The 21,563-nt window shown below is 35.1% G+C and overlaps 1 long non-coding RNA gene, 1 other non-coding gene and 1 pseudogene across 2 annotated transcripts; 2 read left to right on the top strand and 1 right to left on the bottom strand.

Moving 5' to 3' along the window:
• Window positions 1-1,669: 1,669 nt before the first annotated feature.
• LOC144297179 (uncharacterized) lies at window positions 1,670-9,052 on the bottom strand. The gene is made up of 3 exons (XR_013364260.1): window positions 7,822-9,052; window positions 7,353-7,632; window positions 1,670-3,576 (listed from the first exon to the last, which is right to left on the bottom strand). It is a non-coding gene; the product is annotated as an uncharacterized LOC144297179 (long non-coding RNA).
• Window positions 9,053-12,589: 3,537 nt separating this feature from the next.
• TRNAG-UCC (transfer RNA glycine (anticodon UCC)) lies at window positions 12,590-12,661 on the top strand. The gene has a single exon. It is a non-coding gene; the product is annotated as a tRNA-Gly (tRNA).
• Window positions 12,662-20,227: 7,566 nt separating this feature from the next.
• On the top strand, window positions 20,228-21,334 carry LOC144297656 (receptor-binding cancer antigen expressed on SiSo cells pseudogene; annotated as a pseudogene).
• Window positions 21,335-21,563: the final 229 nt, after the last annotated feature.

The raw sequence follows: 21,563 nt of genomic DNA, 5'->3' as shown, positions 1-21,563 counted from the left end.
GAATTTTTTGGAGTGCCTGGGTGGCTCAGTTAGCTAAGTGCCTGCCTTCAGCTCAGGTCATGATTCCAGGGTCCTGGGATTGAGTTCTGCATCAGGCTCCCTGCTCAGTGGGGAGTTGGCTTTTCCCTCTCCCTTTGCCCCTCCCCTCTGCTTACGCTCTTTCTCTTGTGCATGCTTTCTCTCTCTCAAATAAATAAGTTAAATCTTAAAAAATAATTACTTAAAAAATAAAATCGGATTTTTTCCTTTTATTATACTTTCATTATATGTTCCAACTGATTATTGCTTATATGCAGAAATACATTACACTTTTTTGTATTTTAATTTTTAGCAAGTCACAATATTGAATTATCTTATTGTTTCTAGTGGTTTTTAATTTGATTCCTTTGGTTTTGTAGATTTACAATGACATATCTAAAAAAAATACTTTTCCTTGAGGAATTTTATGCCTCTAATTTATTTCACTTGGCTATTTGCACATAGTAATTTCAGACACCAATCATCACAATTGGTGATTTAAGTAACATTTTTTTGTTTTAATTTTCTTCCTTGTATTTAAACTTTAGACAAAGAGAAAAATTTAAAAGCATCAAGAGAAAAAGAAAATCATCACATACAAGGGAACCCCCAAAAGACCTTCAGACTTCTCAGCAGGAACTTTTCAGGCCAGGAAAGAGTGAGATGATATATTCAAAGTGCTGGAAGAGGGAACCCTGGGTGGCGCAGCGGTTTGGCGCCTGCCTTTGGCCCAGGGCGCAATCCGGGACACCCTGGATCGAATCCCACGTCGGGCTCCCGGTGCATGGAGCCTGCTTCTCCCTCTGCCTGTGTCTCTGCCTCTCTCTCTGTGTGACTATCATAAATAAATAAAAATTAAAAAAAAAAAAAAAAAACAAAGTGCTGGAAGAAAAAAAAAACTCTCAAAAAAGAATAGCTTACATAGCAAAGTGGTCCTTCAAAACTGAAGAAGAGATAAGACTCTCTGAGACAAACAAAAAAATGGGCATGTTTATGACCACTCAACCAGTTTTACAAGACATGCCAAAAGGAGTCCTAAAGCTGAAATATGAAACATATTGGTAAAGGTACGTATAACATCAAATTTAGAATATTTTAATATTGTAATATGATGGTGTATTAATCACTTAACCATAGAATAAGAGTAAAAAAACAAAAATATCAAAAATAACTGCACTACAATAATTTGTTAATTGGACTTGAACTATACTTTAGACCAAATAGACCTAACAGACATAGAAGATTCGATCCAACAACATTCTCCAGGATAGATCATGTTACATCTTAGCAAATTTTAGAAGATTCAAACCATACCAAGTATCTTCTCTAACCACAATAGTATGAAACTAAAAATAACAGAATGAAAAATGGAGAATTCATAAATATATGTAATTTAAACAGCACACTCCTGAGCAACCAATGGCTCAAGAAGAAACTGAAAGGAAAATCATAGATATCTTGAATCAAATGAAAATGGAAACACTACATACCAAAACTTATAGATGCAGCAAAAGCTGATATAAAAGTGAAGTTTAATATAGGCAATAAGTGCCTATATTAAAAAAGATCTCAAATCAACAACCTAATGTTAAACCTCTAGAAACTAGGAAAATTAGGAAAAGAAAAAGAAACTAAGCCCAAAGTTTGTAGAAGGAAGGTAACAACAAAGATTTTAAAAAAATAGAAAATATCAATGAAACTAAGAGTTTTTTGTAACAGATAAACAAAATAAACAATTTTAGCTGGACTAAGCAGGAAAAGATTAAAATGAAATTACAAAAAGGAGATATTACAACCGATACTGCAGAAATACAAAGGATTGTGAGAGAACATTATACTATGTGTAACTATGAATATTATACACCAACAAATTGGTTAACCTAGAAGAAAAGGAAAAATTACTGGAAACATACAACCTACTAAGACCAAATCAGAAGAAACAGAAAACCTGACCAGACCAATAACAAGTAAGGAGATTGTTATTTTTTGCATTTTTTTATTGGGGTTCAATTTGCCAACATATAGTATAACACCCAGTGCTCATCCCATCAAATGCCTCCCTCAGTGCCCATCACCCAGTCACCCCATCCTCCCGCCCACCTCCTTTTCCACTACACCTTGTTCAATTCCCAGATTTAGGAGTCTCTCATGTTCCGTCACCCTCACTGATATTTCCCACTTATTTTCTCTCCTTTCCCCTATAATCCCTTTCACTATTTTTTTATATTCCCTGTATGAATGAAACCATATAATGTTTGTCCTTCTCCAATTGACTTCACTCAGCATAATACCCTCAAGTCCCATCCATGTTGAAGCAAATGGTGGGTATTCGTCATTTCTAATGGCTAATATTCCATTGTATATAGAGACCACATCTTCTTTATCCATTCATCTTTTGTTGGACACTGAGGCTCCTTCCACAGTGTGGCTATTGTGGACATTGCTGTTATAAACATTGCGGTGCAGGTGTCTTGGTCTTTCAGTGCTTCTGTATCTTTGGGGTAAGTCCCAGCAGTGCAATTGCTGGGTCATAGGGCAGGTCTATTTTTAACTCTTTGAGGAACCTCCACACAGTTCTCCAGAGTGGCTGCACGGGTTCATATTCCCACCAACAGTGCAAGAGGGTTCCCCTTTCTCCACATCCTCTCCAACATTTGTTGTTTCCTGTCTTGTTAATTTTCACCATTCTCACTGGTGTGAGGTGATATCTCATTGTGGTTTTGATTTGTATTTCCCTGATGGCAAGTGATGCAGAGTATTTTCTCATGTGCTTGTTGGCCATCTCTATGTCTTCTTTGGTGAGATTTCTGTTTGTCTCTTTTGCCCATTTCATGATTGGATTGTTTCTTTGCTGTTGAGTTTAATAAGCTCTTTATAGATCTTCGATACTAGTCCTTTATCTAATAGGTCATTTGCAAATATCTTCTCCCATTCTGTAGGTTGTCTTTTAGTTTTGTTGACTGTTTCTTTTGCTGTGCAGAAGTTTTTTATCGTGATGAAGTCCCAATAGTTCATTTTTGCTTTTGTTTCCCTTGCCTTCATGGATGTATCTTGCAAGAAATTGCTGTGGCCAAATTCAAAAAGGGTGTTACCTGTGTTTTCCTCTAGAATTTTGATGAGTTCTTGTCTCAAATTTAGATCTTTCATGCATTTTGAGTTTATCTTTGTGTATGGTGTAAGAGAATGGTCTAGTTTCATTCTTCTGCACATGGCTGTCCAATTTTCCCAGCACCATTTATTGAAGTGGATAGTCTTTCCTGCTTTGTCGAATATTAGTTGACCATAGAGATGAGGGCCCATTTCTGGGTTCTCTATTCTGTTCCATTGATCTATGTGTCTGTTTTTGTGCCAGTACCACTGCCTTGATGATCACAGCTTTGTAGTACAACTTGAAATCCGGCATTGTGATGCCCCCCGGCTTTGGTTTTCTTTTTCAATATTCCCCTGGCTATTTGGGGTCTTTTCTGATTCCACACAAATCTTAAGATGATTTGTTCCAACTCTCTGAAGAAAGTCCATGGTATTTTGTTAGGGATTGCACTGAACATGAAGCTTGCCCTGGGTAGCATAGACAAGTAAGGAGATTAAATCAGTAGCCAAAAACCTCCCAAGAAAGAAAAGCCCAAGACCAGATGATTTCACTGGTGAATTCTACAAAACACTTAAAAAAACTACTAATCCTCAAATTCTTCCAGAAAACTGAAGAGAAGGGAAGACTCCCAAATTCATATTACAAAGACAGCATTCCCCTCATATCAAAGCCAGATATGGACACTACAAGAAAAGAAAACCATAGGCTAATATCCCTGCTGAATACAGAAGCAAAAATTTTCACTAAAATACTTACAAAACAACAGTATACTAAAAGAATCATACATCATAATCAAGTGAGATTTATCCCTCTGATGCAAGGATGATTCAACACAGGCAAACCAATAAATATGATATGTTCACTAATAGAATGAAAGATAAAAAATCATCTTATGGTCATCTCAGCAGATGCAGAAAAATCATTTGACAAAATTCAACATCTTTTAAGGATTAAAACTCAACAAATTTAGTACACAAAAAACATATCTCAATGTGATAAAGGTCACATATGACAAGCTTACAGATATCATCATACTCAGTGGTGAAAGTAGAAAGCTGTTCTTCTAAGATTAGGGATAAGACAAAGGTCCTCACTTTCACCACTCTTATTCAACATAGTACTGGAATTCGTAGCCAGAGCAATTAGGTAAGAAACAGAAATAAAAGGCATCCAAGTTGGAAAGGAACCAAGGAACATTTCTGTTTGTGGATGATATGATCTTATATACGAAAGTCCTAAAGACTGCACCAAAAAACTGTCAGAACTAATAAATTCAGTAAAGTTGCAAGATACAGAATTAACATGCAAAAATCAGTTGCATGTCTATACACTAACAAAAAATTATCTTCAAAGGAAATAAAGAATATGATATCATTTATAGTGGCATCAAAAATAATAAAGCACCTAGGAATAAATTTAATCAAGGATGCAAAAGATCTACACAATGAAAACTATAAAACACTGATGAAAGTAATTGAAGATGATACAAATAAGTGAAAAATACTCTGTTCTGATGGATCTAAAGATCCATTAAAATATGCATTATACCAAAAATTATCTATAGATTGAATGAAATAAAAATGTTCTGATGGATCTAAAGATCCATTAAAATATGCATTATACCAAAAATTATCTATAGATTGAATGAAATAAAAATTCCAATGGCATTTTTTCACAAAATTTTTTTAAATACTAAAATATGTATGGAACCCCCAAAAAACCTCCAATAGCAAAAACAATCTTAAGAAAGAAGAACAAAGCAGGAATCACACTTCCTGATTTGAAACTATATCACAAAACTATTGTAATCCAAACAGTATGGTACTGGAATAAAAACAGATGCACAGGCCATTGAAACAGTTTTGAGAGCCCAGAAAAATTCCATGCATATATGATCAATCAATATTTTGAAAGGGAACCAGGAATATGGCAATTAGGAAAGATTAGTCTCTTCAATAAATGGTGCTAGGAAAACTGGATATTCCCATGAAAGTAATATCTTACACCACACACAAAAATTAAAATTACAATTAAAATTCAATGTAAGATCTGATGTTACAAAACTCCTAGAATAAAACAGAGGGAAAAGCTCCTTGACATTGATCTGGGCAAATGCTTTTTAGATATGACACCAAAAGCACAAGTGAGAAAAGCAAAAATAAATAAGTGAAACTATATCAAACTAAAAGCTTCTGCACAGAAGAAAAATGAAATAAAATCAGTCAGTCAATAAATAAAATGAAACCAAAAGGTAATCCATAGAATGGGAAAAGATATTTACAAAACAGATAACTGATAAAGGATTAATATCCAAAATACATAAAGAACTCCTACAGCTCAATAGCAAAAAAAACAAACAAAAAAACTACCAAAACCAAATAATCCAACTGAACAATGGGAGAGAACCTGAATATCTTCTTTTAACCTAAAGAACATATCCAAATGTCTAATAGGTACATGAAAAGATGCTGAACATCATTAATCTTGGGGAAATTAAAACCATAATGAGATATTACCTTATGCCTGTTAGAATGGCTAGTGTCAAAGACAAGAGATAACAAAGGTTGGTGAAGATGTGGAGTAAAGGGCACACTTGTGCTCTGTTGGTTGGTGTGTAAATTGGTGCAGCCACATGAAAAAACAGTATGGAAGTTCCTCAAACTATTAAAAATAGAACTACCATATTGTTGTGACTGTATTAAATTGACATTGTTAAGTAGAGCCCTGGTATGTCAGAATGTAAGCTATGGTTCAACGAAAGACCACAGGGAGTCAAGGTAGAGTAGTTTATTACTCATAGATTCCAGAAAACATACACAGCATGCATCAAGGAGGCCCCTTAGAGGTCAAGGCGCGGTGTAGGCAGATAGTGGTAGAGTCTAAGGCATATGCCTATATTAGGGTACTGGTCTAAGGCCAAATTGGTAAATACAAACCAGAAGAGTGGGGTTTTAGTAAGCTTTGCAGGGTTTTTCTCTAAGGAGCACACAAAGGGAAGGCCTCAGGAGGCAAGAGAGATTTTATCACAAGGGTCATTGAGGAAAGTCACATCAGGAACTTAACATTTATCTGCCAGCTGCTATCTGAGGCAGGCACTTGCATGAGAGACTAATGTCAGGTTAAGGCACTTGCGGTTGGCTTGCCCAAACAAAATGGATGCCCATGCAGTAATATCATGGAGTAGATTAGCTGAACTCTTGATACATGTTATTCAGTGATCCTAGTTCTGGATGGACATCCAAAGGAAATGAAATCACAATACCAAAGAAATCTCTGCACCCTCATGTTCACTGTAGCATAATTCACAATACTCAAGACATAGAAGCAACCTAAGTTACCAATGACGAAAGAATGATAGAGAAAATACCTACAATGGAATATTATTCAGCCATATAAAAGAAGGAAAGTCTGTCATTTGCAACATGGAATGACATTGAGGACAGACATTATGCTAAGTGAAATAAGTCAGGGAGAGAAAGACAAATATTGTTTGATCTCAGTTATATGTAGAGCCTAAGAAAGCCAACTCATAAAAACATACAGTAGAATGGTAGTTGCGAGGGGCTGGGTGTTAGAGAAATGAGATGTTGATCAAAAGGTACAATATTCTAGTTATAAGATGAATAAGTTTTGGGGATCTGCTGCACAGCATGATTATAGTTAGTAGTCTCAGTGCTGGATTACAGACTTGAAAGTTGCTAAGAGAATAACCAAACTTGTTCTCACCATTAAAAAAAAAAAAAAAGGTAATTAAGTGAGGCAAAGGTGTGTTAACTAGTCTTTTTGTGATAATCATTTTGCAATGTATACATGTATCAATCACATTGTACATATTAAATTTACACAATGTTATAGGCCAACTCTATCTCAATAAAGCTAGGCTTAAAAAATATTAAAAGTAATTGATTTGTGATAAGGTACCAGGGGATCTGGGTGGGAGGACCACTTACTGTACTATATATCTTTTTATAAAAATTATTTTTTATATATTACATTTTCCAAAAAACCCTACTATATAAACATATAGTAGACAAAACAATGTTTTGTACATGAGTGACTGAAAAATGCTTTAACTCAGTGACTGTAATATTAAAGAAGAAAGTAGCATTTAAGCATATGAATAAAAATATCCTACTATTGTTTACTTTAAAAGTAGAGTTTAACAAAAAAAAAAACTTTCACAAGATCAGTGACCCCAAAAATAGATTTAAACATTTTTTCAAAAATAAGTTTCCCTAAATACCTCAGATTTAACTTCTCACAATTACCAGGTGAGTCTCCAATCAGTTGCAGGTTTATCAATCTCCTCCTGATAACAGTCCCTTAGGTTCATAATCACCACTATTTGCAGTCTCCAAAGATCCCAGATCTACCATCTCCTGGGGGTCAGTCTCCAGCCATATTTGAAAAATGGAGCCCTTATCAAAGTCAGTTTCTGGAGACCCCATCCATTGCTTTCTTGAAATCTCAAAGATCTTACAGCACTAGAATTAGTGGCCACCTTCCATTTCAATGGACAGAATCTGAAAAAAAAGAGATAAGCAATATGAGAAGGATGCCATCTAATTGATACCAGGGACTCATTATTTTTATGCAACCCAGTGTTGATGCTAATATTCTGGTATATACCATGAATAACAGGTGAAATAGTTACTTGGACACAACAATTTCTCACTGAGCTCATTAAATAGGGGACTCATCTCTCTTCCTACCTTATTTTTCCCTTCAGAGAGAACCAATCAAGGAGACCAATGAAATCACTCAACTGCAGTTCACTCTTCTTATGAACTCCATCACTCTAGGTAGAACAAAGTTTCCAAATTGTTACAGGTCAGGCCAGATGCAATGTTTTGTAGGTTTAAGAGACTTCTGAATGGATGTGAAGCTCAAGAAGGGAGAAATAAAAGAAGAGGAATGTAGCAGGCACAAAGGTAAGGCAGTATATAAAAAATACCAAATTTTAGAAAAATAAAATTCAAATGATATCACCCAACATTGTGTTGAATATTAATTGTTTTGGAGAATAATGAAATTGAAAATGTTTCAGAGGAAGAAAGCATATAAACCAATAGAACTTCCTTCTCCATTGGCCTCCTGGGGGAAACTGGCATCTTTAGATCCAGGAACCGAAAAGCTTCTAGTACCTTCTTCCACTAGCCCTGGCACAATTACTTGCACTTCACAAAAAGTCAAAAGTTTTCCTTTCCTCTTAATGGTCACAGTTACATATTGCTCACTCATTCCCCTGGAGGTAAGCCTTTGTTTTACCAGGACCAAGGCAAAAATGGTCATACCTGAAAGGAAAATCATATTATGTTCATCTGTAATGCCCATGTGGTCATTCTGATTTAGGCTTCTTAATTCATGTGAAACAATGGTTGTCTTCCTGCTTTTATCAATATCTTTTTTACTTTGTTTCAATTTATGGGTAACAGAGAAACCATTCAGATTTGCTGTCAATAATATGAATCAATTTAAAAGGCTATCTTTGGGACACCTGGGTGGCTCAGTGGTTGAGCCTCTGCCTTTGACTCAGGTCATGATCCTGGGGTCCAGGGATCAAGTTCTGCATCAGGCTTCCTGCAGGGATCCTGTTTCTCCCTCTGCTCTGCCTCTCAATTTGTATCTCTCATGAATACGTAAAAAAAAAAATCTTAAAAAAAAAAAAAAAAGGCTGTCTTCAAATGTAATTATTGTTTGGTCTTTCACAAAGATCCTAAGTCTGTCACAGATTTTTCCAAGACGGTATGCTCATTGCTCATACTCTATTCTTGCTTCCAGTGCTATAAATCCTGTTGTACAAGGCTACACTCATCATCACGAACAAGATGCTTTTACTACTCTGTCTTGTTTACGACTTCCCAAAATGTTACCTACCATTCATCTAACTCATAAATTTTTAATTTTGTTTCAACACCAATTACATATTTTTAAGCCTCGTATACTGCCAGTTTCAGAAAAAGTGGCTATTTCCTTTCTAATATACTTTTGGACTTATTGCTATATGTATATATATATATACACACACACACACACACATATATGCACACAATTATATATATATATAATTTCCTTCTTCAGGGGTCCCCTGAAGGGGTAGGGAGGATGGCATTCTCAAAACTGAGTTCCAAAGGTCTTCTAGCACCTTCTGCTGACCCGTGACCAATGATCTGCACTTCACAAACATCAGAAGCTTTATTCTCCTATTAATAATCATAGTCACTTGTTTTCCTTCCTTCCACAGCTGAAAGTCTTTGTTTCTCCAAGACTCAGGAAAGAAATGGTTGGCATCTGAAGGTAAAACTGCATTATCAAAAACAAAAACAAAAACAAAAACCCTGCATTATTACCATGGATAATCCTTAAATTTCAATATATTCACAGACCATCTGTCAAAAATACGTTTCAATGCAGAGTACTCTCAAAATACAGTTATTGGTTGTGTTTTTCCAGCAAGTTCATGGATCATCATATATTTTCAAGAAAAGTCTACTCATCTCTAACCCTTTCCTCTCTAACTTATAGATCTGTAAAGACTTCACTGCAAAAGAACTAATTCATAGTCAAATAACTACTTATGAACTTTCTGCACTTTTTTTAAAGAATTTATTTATTTATTCAAGACAGACAGAGAGAGAGAGAGAGAGGCAGAGACACAGGCAGAGGGAGAAGCAGGCTCCATGCAGGGAGCCCGATGCGGGACTCCATCCCGGGTCTCCAGGATCACGACCTGGGCCAAAATCGTCGCCAAACCGCTGGGCCACCTGGGCTGCCCCAACTTTCTGCACTTTTAATCTTGTTTATTGAGTTTACAGAATCCGTAGCTATTACTCATTTAGTCCTTGAAAGTTTCATCTGTTTTCAAAGCCAGGCATACATTTTTAAACCTCACTGAAAATCAATAACTGATAATATCAGCCACAGCTGTTACCAAACCTTTCTACTGTATACCACTATGACAGTTCTTATACATTTTATATCTTTAATTTTTTACACATTAACTTTATGCCATTAACTAAAGCTAGAGAAAAAGAATGCTTTATTCAGCTTTATAGCTTCTATTACTAGGACAGTATCTTAAACACAAGAGTTCAATAATATTGTAGAGAAAGTAACTATATTAATAAAACATCCAGGGACTGATTTTATTTTTAAAGATTTATTAATTTATTTTAGAGAGGGGTGGCAGAGGGAGAGACTCCTCAAGCAGACTCCCCACTGAGTGTGGAGCTCAATATATGGCTTGATCCCACAACCCTGAGATCACGACCTGAGCCTAAAATAAGAGTGGAACACTCAACTGACTGAGCCACCCAGGCCCCCCCCGAACCAATTTTAAATGTAACTTGAAGAAATTTATTTCTATGTAAACTCTAAAATTCACGTTTTTAGTTTTGCAAAACTCATACGTGTTTGAGTTTTCTGTTTTCATTTAAGATGAATGAATTTCAAGAATAAAATGTCATCTACAGTTGTTAAGATATTCCTTTCCTCTTGTACCAGGTACTTTCCAAGTGGAATCATGGCTTCACTGAGCATCTCATGAGAACAGTTTCTTGACTTGATAATCACCATCATTTCCACTGTCTCTGTGGATCTCAGATCTCCCATCTATCACGGTCAAACTCTCATATTTGAGTACAAGAATCTTTGTCAAAGTAGTTTTCTGGAGACCTATCCATTGAATTCTCAAGGGACCCCAAGAGATTCTTGGTTCTAGACTGGTAACTGATTTTGATTTTGGTAGATCTGGATGTAAGCATATAAAAGATAACACAAAAAAATTTTCAGTTAAAAATGCAGACTTTGGGCAGCCTGGGTGGCTCAGCGGTTTAGCGCTGCTTTAGCCCAGGGTGTGATCCTGGAGACCCGGGATTGAGTCCCACGTCAGGCTCCCTGCCTGGAGCCTGCTTCTCCCTCTGCCCGTGTCTCTGCTTCTCTCTCTCTCTCTCTCTCATGAATAAATAAAATCTTTAAAAAATGCAGACTTCATGTCTATATGCCAGAACATAAGTAACGAATGACTCTGGTCACTACATATAGTATGACACTGAATTTGATACTCTGGAAACTGTCAAGAGTTGAACAGTAAGAGATATTCAGGACAGTTAGTTTGCAGGGGAAAGGCTGAGGGATGAACTGATAGCACCATCTAAACAGGTTTAGGGTATTTTTATCAATGGAACTATCTAAAATTAGTATAACAGAAATAGAATTAGAAGAAATGATTTCAATATACAAATATGAAAATTTAGGTCACCATGAAGAAAAATCCATTTTTTAAATTATGAGATCTAGCCTAAAAACATTGCAAATTTACCTTCTCTATACATATTCAAATAGAGGCTAGTGAGTATTTCTTGGAGATGGGGTAGAAAATTTCTTTACATTAGAAAGCCTGTTGAACTAGAACAACTGTAAGTATCCATATAACTTTAAAATTTGAAGATTTTTCAAATTCAGTTTTATTAAGGTTTAAATTTTAAATTGTTTTCAGTTTCTTGTAATATCGGTTATTGTAACTATTAAGTCACAAGTCTTAATTGATTTTTCACATGAAATGACTGTGTTCTTTAATATGTAATTTTTTAAACAAAAAATCCTTCTGAAATGAAGTTCTGAAAACCTTGAGATTCATATACATTATCTTGCTATTTAAAAGTAGATCAATAAATCTTCAAATAATTTAACAAAAAAAATAGAAAATTCTTTGATGAGACTATATTTTCAAATCTTGGTATTTACCAAATACAAGATTCATTGTAAAACTTTGGTGTGTAGACAGATCCTTCCCTTCGGTATTTGACAAAATATAAACCTATAATCAGTAATGACTGTTTAAAGTTGAGAACTCCTCAATAGGTCTATGAACTGGTTAGCTACTGAGGCAGTTACATATTCCATGTACAAGGTTATAGATTTTAATCTTGAAACCACATTGCCATAGTTCAATTCTTGGCTATACTATCATCTATTAATTAGGTGACCTTTGCTAAATTACTGAATCTTTATGTCTCAGGATCATAGATGTAAAATAAATTAATAATACTACCCTCCTCATAAGGTTATAGAGGGGATTAAATAAGTTAATATTTGTAAAGTACTAAGAAGAGTGTCTTGCACCTAATACAATATTAAGTGTTTTTAAAATAAAAATAAAATTAAAAAATAAAACTTCCTATTTGATACTAATGAAAAATATGTCAGCAGAAATTTTTAATGGGATTGGGATCATAGCAGTTGTTTTGCTCATATAGATCATATTTTACACTATCTTTATTTCACCCCATTAAGAACAGTTAATGAGGAGATCTGCATAAAAGACAGCTACCAATTGGTTGAGCAAGATGCCATAGGACGGTTCCACCTGAATCAAAGGGTTAAGGCTATCAAGCAATTGGTATGTTCCCTAAAATCATCATGTTATTTCTTTATAGAATATGATATGGATTAGGTTTTTAAATATCAAATTGCAAGCAGGCATTGGTGGTGTAGTGGTGAGCATAGCTGCCTTCCAAGCAGTTGACCTGGGTTCGATTCCTGGCCAATGCAGTGCCTCCCATGTACTCCCCCCCCCAAAAAAAAAATCTAATTGCAGAAATTATTAAAACTCTTCAAATTAATTAGACAGAATCTCCACATTTAACTATTCACCTGACTGAAAATGACCTCTTTCCTTGTAAAACTGGCAGTTAGCAACTATCTAAAAGAGACAAATTATAGGGAGAAAATGCATATAATGTCATAATTAATAACAACAAATGCTAATATACTTTAAAACATTTTAACTATAATTTTTAAGGCTGTTTATGACTCACTGTTCATATTCATTGTAGAAAAACCGGAAAATACAGGAAAAATATAAAGAAGTGAAAACTTCACTCTAATGCTACTCCTCAGAAAAAATAAACTTTAACATTTGGTAGATTTTTATGTATTTTCTTTCCTATGCATATTTTTCTCAGTTGAGATCATACTTGTGCCCAACTTTCCATAGGGCCTTTGTAATTTGAAATTATAATTATCTAGTTATTAATAATAATGATACAAACTTGTATAACTATTAGGCTACTGTAGTTTAGTCTATGAAGCACTATAATTTATTTTATCATCTTCCTTAATGTATCATTTGAATTGTATCTTTTTTCTTTTTAAAATACTGCTGCAAAAAAATTACACTTGTATGGAAAGTTTTCTACCTGTATTTTGGATCCTTTCCCTACAGCAGATCCCCAGAAGTAGAAAAGTAGAATACTTCAGATTTTCGTTGTGACTCAGCTAAATAAATTTCATGTCACATGATTAATATTTCAATTGTACCTAATAAGAACCTCAAAATACATCTAATAGTTTTTATTATCATTTCAGCTTGCTATGTGAATTTTTTCTTTCTACTTAAGAATTCAGTTTCTCAGGTTGGAAGTAGATATGTTCACAGTCCAGTCAGACTCGATATCTGTTTTTAAATTATGCAGGAGATTAGATTTAATATTTCTACAAGTTTCTATTAATTTTTCAAAGAAAAAAAAGAAGCCTAAATAATGCCAGGCTGTGAAGAGAAGAAGTGAAATGCATGATTGGGGCTCCCAAATATTTTCATTTGAATTATTTGGATAGATTACAATACTGACAAGGAAGTCAATAATTATAAAGATTAAAGGGAGGATAAACAGCATCATCCTTACCTTTATATTCACAATCAACAAAGCATTTCCTTTTTTTTTTTCAACATTTATTTATTTTAGAGAGAGAGAGTGTGAGCAGGAATAGGGGCTGAGGGAGAGGGAGAAGGAGAGAAGACTCCCCACTGAGCACAGAGCCCTACCCGAGGCTCGATTGCAGCACCCTGAGCCAAAAACATGAGTAAGATGCTGAATCGAGTAAGATGCTGAATCGACTGAGCCACTCAGGCACCCCAAAGCATTTCTTTTCTTTCTCTCTCTTTTTTTTTTAAGATTTTATTTATTCATGAAAGACACAGAGAGAGAGAGAGAGAGAGAGAGAGAGAGGCAGAGACGCAGGCAGAGAGAGAAGCAGGCTCCATACAGGGAGCCTGATGTGGGACTTGATCCCAGGACTCCAGGATCATGCCCTAGGCCGAAGGCAGGCGCTATACCGCTGAGCCACCCAGGGATTCCCACCCCAAAGTATTTCTTTTTTTTTTTTTTAATTTTTATTTATTTATGATAGTCACAGAGAGAGAGAGAGAGAGGCAGAGACACAGGCAGAGGGAGAAGCAGGCTCCATGCACCGGGAGCCTGTTGTGGGATTCGATCCCGGGTCTCCAGGATCGTGCCCTGGGCCAAAGGCAGGCGCCAAACCGCTGCGCCACCCAGGGATCCCCCAAAGTATTTCTTAAAAGAGCAATGTGCTCTCTTAACTGCAGTAAACAGCTTGGGCTTTAATTACATAAATGATTATATGAATGATTGCATCCACTTTGGCCCTCAAGTGGAATTTATGCAAGATTTCATATTCAACAAAAATGGGAAATGGGAAGAGTAATCATTTTGATCATAAAAATGTGACAATCTGGCTTCTCTTAATCAGTATGAAATCAGAGAATTCACCCATGAGATGGTGTCAGCTGTCATCATCCACTGCTAAGCAACCAATAAAAGCTTTAGAAAGTGTTTCATTCTCATCTCGGATCCTTTGAAAGAAGAGTAAGAACTTGATGTGAAACCTACGAGTGAGGAAACTACTTAACAACTTTCATTAGTTTATATGTAAATTAGCAAAACTGTGGACATCTCTAACTTGATCAAACCTACAAGGTATTTGGGGCAGAAATCAAAACTTCTGATTAGAAGTTTAAAAAAGGTAAAGAGCAAAACAAATTCCTTAAGAATTCAAGAAATTCAGGAAGTAATTGAGATATTTATGGAACATGATTCTTTTGAAAAATGAGGAGTATTGATGTTGCCTAAGGGTACAAACTTGGAATGAGTAGTTTATAAGCCCTAGAAATCTAAGGCAGAGTATAATGAATATGGACAAAAATATTGTGTTATAATAACAAACCTGCTAAGAGATTGGAACTTAAGTATTCCAACCACTAAATAAAAGGATAATTATGGAACATGATTAAGGTGCTAATTATCACAATGGCAACCACATTAGAATATATAAATGTATTAACATATTGTGTGCCTTAAATTTACACAAAATTATGTCAAATATATGTATAAAATGGCATTTTTGAAAAAAGTAAAGAAAATGGAGAGTAACAATTCCATTAGCAGAGGAAGAAAGCAAGTGATAGAGGGAAAGAATAAAGAAGTGGTATAAGGAAGATGCTTTGCCAGCCCCCTAACCAAGAGGTTAAGATCCAAATTCCATCCTTTGAAATGAGCTTTGTTGCTGACTTGAAAATGTTCCTTAATGAATTCCTAAAATTGCAAGCCAAAACAACACTTATATGTGAAACATACTGTGGTAAAGTAATTTCAAAAACAACTAACATTTGAATCACAAGTAATGTCAAGCTGCTCTATAAACTATACATGTTGTCAAAGGTAAACATGAGAAGTGGGATTGCCATTTTTACACAAATTTGCAACATATATTTTTTTGAGCTCAAATTATAGTTCTAAGATAGCATTTCTTTTTCAATCTTGATGTAAGTGCAAAAGATATTTCCATATTTCAAATTCCATTTAATTATGCAATTGAGGAGTGTCCATTTATACTTCAATTGGAAGTGATGAATCTGCAATGTAGTGATTTGCTGAAAGGCAAAAAATGCCATCCAAATGATGAGTATGCTCAACTAAAATCATATGCTTGTTAGTTAACAATATGTAGTGGTATCTATGTGAAAAGCAAAGTTTCAAATATGAAATATGTAAAGTCTTAAAACACATTAACAGAGGAGCATTAGCTTGTATTTTGAGGAGAATATTAACTTTGAATCCCAAATAAGAAAAGGGTATCTTCCTTGCTCCAGAATTCCATTTTTCTCCTTACTGAACCTATACTACACCAGAATATTTTATTTTATTTTTTTTAAAAGATTTTATTTATTTATTCATGAGAGACACAGAGAGAGAGAGAGAGAGAGAGAGAGAGAGAGAGAGGCAGAGACACAGGCTAAGGGAGAAGCGGGCTCCATGCAGGGAGCCCAACACGGGACCCAAACCCAGGTCTTCAGGATAATGCCCTGGGCTGAAGGTGGTGCCAAACCGCTGAGCCAGCCGGGCTGCCCTACACCAGATATTTTAGTCAATTATTATTATATTATCTTTTGAATTTCATTAATACAAATTGTGGAAATTTACTTTCTCTCTTTTTATATAAGTATTTACATAGTATTCTTGACTTTGACTCTTATCCAGCTATCATAGCCTGAAATACATACTATCTGGACCTTCCCAGAAGTTTGTCAATCTGTGACATAAAATATTATCATTATATTGTAGTTTCTTATCAAGTATGTGCATTGGAGTATCTGAATGGCTTAGTCTGTAGAGCATGTGACTCTTGATCTCAAGGTTGTGAGTTCAAGTCCCAGGTTGGGCATGGAAACTACTTTAAAAAAAAGTATGTGCATTGATTCTAGTATTAAACACGAACATATTGCCAATCTAGTCATTGTCAAGGGATCGATAAGTTCTAGTGATTATTTTTCATTGTATTTCTTTGTATATTATTTCCCCCATTTTTCCTGATAAACAATAAATATGTTTACAACAAATAAATATGTAAACAACAAATTTTTACATTAAAAATGAAGGCATAATATTGATACAGGATAGAATAGAGATGCAGAAGCTTAAACAACTAGAATAGTAGAGAATAAAAGATACTTGAAGAAAATGTTGCAAATTTTATGATAAGTGGAAATTATATTTTGCTGTGGCAGAGCAATACAAAATATCTATCTTTTGTGTAAAGAAAAATAACATTTAGGGGCATCTAGCTGGCTCAGTCAGTTAAACGTCTGCCTTAGGCTCAGGTCATGATCTCAGGGTCCTGAGATCCAGCCCTGGGTCCAGACTCAGCAAGGAGTCTGCTTCTCTTTCCCTCTCCTTCTGCCCCCTCCCTCTTTCTCATTCTCTCTCTCTCACACACATAAATCTTTTAAAAAATGAAAGAGAAAGAAAAAAGAAAGTTATAATATTAAGAGACAATTTCAGCAAATACATAGTGATTTTGACAAGTTATTCCCTCCCAAAAGTTAAAAAGAATTGATAAAATTCGTCAGCTAGAACTAGAATTAAATGTGCAAAAATATTTTTAAAATAATTTTAAAAGAACCTAAGCTTTTAACTTTAGCCAACAATAAAATAGCTTGGTTCTTACACACACACACAAATAATTTTTAGATGGAGAAATGGGAAATATATTACTATTTCAATTATGAAAATTTGGTAGAAAATTATGAAGAAAGACTTTTAAAAGATATTTCACAAAAAGTGAGAGATTTCAGTTAAGCTACAAAACAATCGCACATGAAATGCAAGACCTTTCTGTAACGTCAAGGATCAACTGATTCAAACTTGTCTTTAGTCTCTTGTCTGTAGATGAGCAGTGTGATGTAAAACCATTGCCAAAGTAACATTTAATATGTATTTCTCAAAGGATATCCATATTTATGACGAAATATACTCAATTCATGGCCTAACAAATGGAACTAGTACCATAGATATTTTTGAATTTCATGTCAGCCCCAAAATTTTAGATATGAAACATTAGTTTCTGTCACAACAGGTGTTCCAATTTTGTTAAGCCAAAAGTCCTGATTTACTGAAATTTTAAAACAAGAAACATTCATCCCTTTCTGCTTTGTTTCTACCTGTGATACATAATGAAAATACATATGCCCCAGTATTCTAAAGCAAACTATGAACATTGCCATAGCATTTATTGAATTTAAAATCATTCGGGGAATATATGCAATGCAATGAGCCATCAAAAATTTTTGGAATCACTAAAATAAATAGAAAACAATTAATTTAATCATCTCGTGTTCTCTACCAGTGTTTGTTGGTTGAATTGTGGAAGAGTTGTACAAAGATTAACTGCATTGTCAATTCCAATTCAATATTTTCTTGAAAGAAAAGGAATGCTTGGCAAATATTTAAAATCCAAACATAAAACTTGGAAGTCTGATCTATATTTTCTTGCTGTTATATCACATTACATATGAATGAACTAAATTTGAAGCTACAAGAAAGGAAAAGCTTGTCTGTGAACCAGATATGTTCAAGAATATATGTTGCAATTAAGTCTCTGCATAATGATCAATAATAATGATTTTACATATTATTTAACATGAATCAATATGAAGAAGCTTTAAACTGATTCACAGCATTACACAAATTGACCATAAAAACTACAAGAAATATTTGAAGGATACATTGTTGATATTAGGATATTTAGAGTTGATTTTCAATTTACTCAATATTCCTTTGAATTCAACTTTAATAATCATGGGTTAACAGAAGAGGTAGTGAATTTACTTAACTTGGATGGGAGTTTTGAAACCAACATGCTTACTTTAACATCAGTTTTTTAAAAAGATGAACAAGGGGATCCCTGGGTGGCTCAGCGGTTTGGCGCCTGCCTTTGGCCCAGGGCACGATCCTGGAGTCCCGGGATAGAGTCCCATGTCAGGCTCCCGGCATGGAGCCTGCTTCTCCCTCCTCCTGTGTCTCTACCTCTCTCTCTTTCTCTATATCTATCATAAATAAATAAATAAATCTTAAAAAAAAAGATGAACAAGTTTTGTCAATATAAATGTGCATAATAAAGGAAAAAAATTTGGTACTTGATTCAGTTATTGAAAAGCATTAATGTATATTTGGAACTTGGATTCATTAGCTAAATGAATCTAGCAACTGGTTACTTTGAAAGCCATATTTTCTTTCATTACAGGAAAGAGCTAATTGAATCCAGAAATAAAACTATTTTGGGTTCCAACTGAGGTTCCTTAATAGCTTTATGTCCTTTGACAAGATTATTAACATCTTGTAAATAATCTAAGCCTATTTTGTAGAGCTGTTGTGGGAACCAAACAAAGTAGAACAGATACCGTGCTTAACACAGTGTTGGGCACATAGTAACCCCTAAATCTGTGGTTAATGATTAAAGCTGGAAATCAATAAGAAGCTAAAGTAAGGGGGTATTTGGGTGGCTCAGTTGGTTAAGCACCCAATTCTTTTTTTTTTTTTTTTAAGCACCCAATTCTTGATTTTGGCTTAGGTCATGATCTCCAGGTCCTGGGATGGAGCCTGGAATTGGGCTCCAGGTTCATCAGGGAGTCTGCTTGTCCCTCTGCCCCTCTCCCTACTTACATGTGCACTCTCTCTTTCTCTCTCTCTCTCTCAAATAAATAAATAAAATATTTTAAAAAGAGAGAGAGAAGCTAAAGTAAGAAGTGATTGGAAGAATAAAAAGGAGGGAATGTATTCTTAGAAAGTTCAACTGGAGATGAGACATGAAAGTGAAGAAAAGAGGGAAAATGAGGATGGCTTAACTCTCAAATGTCTGCCCTGCAGGGAACAAGGACTAAGTTTAAATCTGGGGTGAAAATTCTGAGTTCAGTTTTAAACAGGTCAATGATGGAGTGACTGGAAATTTAACAGGAAATGATGATTGGGTAAGAAACCTAGAGACAGAATCATGGTGAGGGGTGGTGGGTGATGTTTGTCTTTCTCTGGCTGACTCACTCCTACTCTGCTGTCTTCCCCCAAAGTCTATTCCTCTCATTCTTTAACACATCTCTTTCTCCTGCTCTTTGACATGTCTCATCAATATTTTTTCTCCATGTGCCATCTTAATTCAAATTTTTATCACCTTATGTGGTTTAAAACATCAGCCTTTGAACTGGTTTGCTAAGTCTCCTAACCTCAGCTTGATTTGTACACAGCTGCCTGTACCACTTTTCAAAAACGTAATTAGATTAATCAAAAACAAAATGTAATCAATATATATTTGATTTTACTAAAAACTTACAGGTGATTAACCAAAAAACCTGTCTCCTGTGGTATACATTAGAAGTTGTAAAATTCTTCAGCAAATACAATGAAACTCTTCACAATATGCATAAAAGTTACAACTGCCTTTGATAAGTCTCCTTAAATGATATTTAAAATTTGGATAGTTATGGGGCGGGGAGGGGGAGGGGCATGTTTTGAGTCCCACCATGGCTATCATACAGTTTCGGTTATTTAAAGTTTGCACCTGCCTTGCAACAGTATTCTCATTCCTGAAGAGATTAATATGCAGATCTGGCAGAGGATGGAAATTAAGTGGAGACCAAATAACTTTGCCAACTACAGTTGATTATTCATCAGTTCCTAAACAAACTGATGTTGAAGAGTGGACTTCCTGGGATGAAGATGCCCCCACAAGTGTAAAGATTGAAGGAGGGAATGGGAATGTAGCAATACAACAAAATGCTTTGGAACAACTGGAACCTGACTATTTTAAGGACATGACACCAACTATAAGGAAAACTCAGAAAATCATTATTAAGAAGAGAGAATCATTAAATTTTGGCATTCCAGATGGTAGCACAGGTTTCTCTAGTAGATTAGCAGCTACATAAGATATGCCTTTTATTCATCAATCTCCTGAATTAGGTGATTTAGATACTTGGCAAAAAAAATACCAATGCATGGGAAGAAGAAGAAGATGCAGCCTGGCAAGTAGAAGAAGTTCTGAGGCAGGAGAAGATAACAGACAGAGAAAAGAGAGCAGCAGAACAACAGAGGAAGAAAATGGAGAAGGAGGCACAGTGGCTAATGAAAAAGGAACAGAACAAAATTGGCGTGAAGCTTTCATAACAGATGTTCTTCACGTGTCATCGTGCCAGTAGGAGAGATGTGAGCTCCACAACTCAAGCAGCATTTATATGGATATAAGAGTATTTTCAGAATACAAATACATTGCTTGATTTGTAATGCATTCATCAGACCATCTAGGACACCAGGATTCTCTCAGAGTACCTTGAGCTCTAAGTGATTGAGACTCAAAAAAAAAAAAAAAAAAAAAAAAGACCTACGAGTCAATTTTTTTTCAACATGCTCCAAGTGTAAGACAACTGTTTGCTGTAGAGAAATTATTACAAATGGAATATACCAGTACCTCTTCTAGTTAGTGTTTCTAGCTAAATATATGGGTGTAAATAATTTTATGGTGGGAAAGGACTCTGCTCTCTATAATGCTTTCTTTCATTGTGCATAATGATAAAATAAATAATTTTAAATACTCAAAAAATTTGGATAGTTATCAGGCCACTTTAGTTTAAAATTATGAGAAAAGCAATGAAATGAATGCCCTCAAATGCATACACATATCATAGTCCCTGCTTTTACTTTTTAGCCCCTAATTGGTAGATCAGGAATCTGAGGAGTGTCACGTTATCAGGTGAAATCATGGGTGGGGGGTAGGGGTGACTGGGTGACGGGCACTGAGGTGGACACTTGATGGGATGAGCACTGGGTGT

Source organism: Canis aureus, chromosome 25, assembly GCF_053574225.1.
Source record: "Canis aureus isolate CA01 chromosome 25, VMU_Caureus_v.1.0, whole genome shotgun sequence".
In the NCBI taxonomy this organism is placed as follows: Eukaryota; Metazoa; Chordata; class Mammalia; order Carnivora; family Canidae; genus Canis; species Canis aureus.
Note: the sequence above shows the minus strand (reverse complement) of the source record. Positions and strands in the feature narration are given on the sequence as shown.